Source organism: Helianthus annuus, chromosome 1 (genome assembly GCF_002127325.2).
Source record: "Helianthus annuus cultivar XRQ/B chromosome 1, HanXRQr2.0-SUNRISE, whole genome shotgun sequence".
Classification (NCBI taxonomy): domain Eukaryota; kingdom Viridiplantae; phylum Streptophyta; class Magnoliopsida; order Asterales; family Asteraceae; genus Helianthus; species Helianthus annuus.
The window spans coordinates 119,900,354-119,901,890 of record NC_035433.2 but is presented as its reverse complement, the minus strand read 5'-3'; positions in this window follow the sequence as shown (position 1 = coordinate 119,901,890).

The following is a 1,537-nucleotide window of genomic DNA, read 5'->3' as shown; positions in this document are numbered from 1 at the left end:
TCATACTGAACTATGTATTTAAGTAATTAAAGCCAACCACAATACGATTGGTGACCAAAAGGAAGTAAACCGATTTTAGTTTAACAGCGGAAGCATAAAACATAAGTTCAAAACATAGTCCATAGTTCATAAGTTTAAAGTCCAAAACGTAGGATTAATAAGTTCATAAAGTTTATTTATTAAATACGGGACATATCAGTTCGCATCCCACAACGACACCTCCATATGCAAGCTCCAAGCATTTAACGACCTGTAAGGCATGTAACAACGAGTCAACAACAAAGTTGAGTGAATTCACAGTTGGTTGTTTAGTTATAGCATTCGTTTCGTAAATCATCTGTTCGTTTTGAAAACCATGTATCGTATGAGTTTGCATCGCGGTCTTTCTGACATGTTTGCGAAGATTAGTAGGGGTTTCCCATGTGTTACTAGACCACGCGTATCGGCTGCTACGAAAATATAAGAGGTGCCCTAAGTCAATGTCTATCAGCATTGACCCTTTGCCCATAGTCCATTAGTACACGCCCGTCCGACTGGCACGGTGTGAGGTTTGTTAAACCTAATAGCGCTATTAACTAATGACCTGCTCGCCATAGGCCTCGGCGATTAAGTCGATAAATGAGGGACTTAAAGTGATAGAGTTGATGGTCTTATGATCGTGTACGTAGGTTTTACGTACGTGCCCTTCAATCCGAGGACAGTAAAAAGTAGTTTACTAGTAATGATAGTACAAGTAGTTAATCAATCCCATTCCCAAACCCCTGGGAATCTCATGCCTTAGAAAGAGTGTGAACTCACCTCGGTTTGCTCGGTTAGATTCTCAATATAGCTAACAGTCAAGGTCGATCAATCACGTCCTAATATAATTTACCAGTTAGTCATTTAGTGGCTTTCAAATAGAACACAAAGTTCCTACACGTATCTATCACATAACATGCATCACTTTAACGGTTTATGCCCTCTAAGTTTCCCACCCATTCCCCACTCAAAATCAAACATACGATAATGAACATAACGTATATAACATGTTAGATCATTCACGGATAGCATACTCGACATTTAGACACGCAAGTCACGACTTATCTCAATTCAGCATTTATATTCAAAACCGGCTGTTTTCGGACGTTTTAATAAAATAGTTAAATTATTCCAAAAATTCCCATATTTTTACAGGATGTCCTAAACGTTCCATATTTTATTGTGTAAAAATATCGGGGTCCGGTTCACTACCAATATTTTATAAAAAATCATATTCCGGACTGAACTCAGATTTATGTATTTCTGACCACAGTCCACGGAACAATTTATTAAAAATTCATCGAGTGTCCGATTTACGAAATTCCAGTGGGGTAATTATACATGCATCGGTTGTCATCTACTGTACAAATTTCATGGTCCGATTCATCACAACACTTTAGAAATAGTAAACGAAGTCCAAAAATTACGATTCTGGTGCCATTAGAACCGTATTTCATAATATTACATTTTAGACTCAAAGTATCAGTTTTTCGTTGAGTTTATGACCTGTTTACAGCCA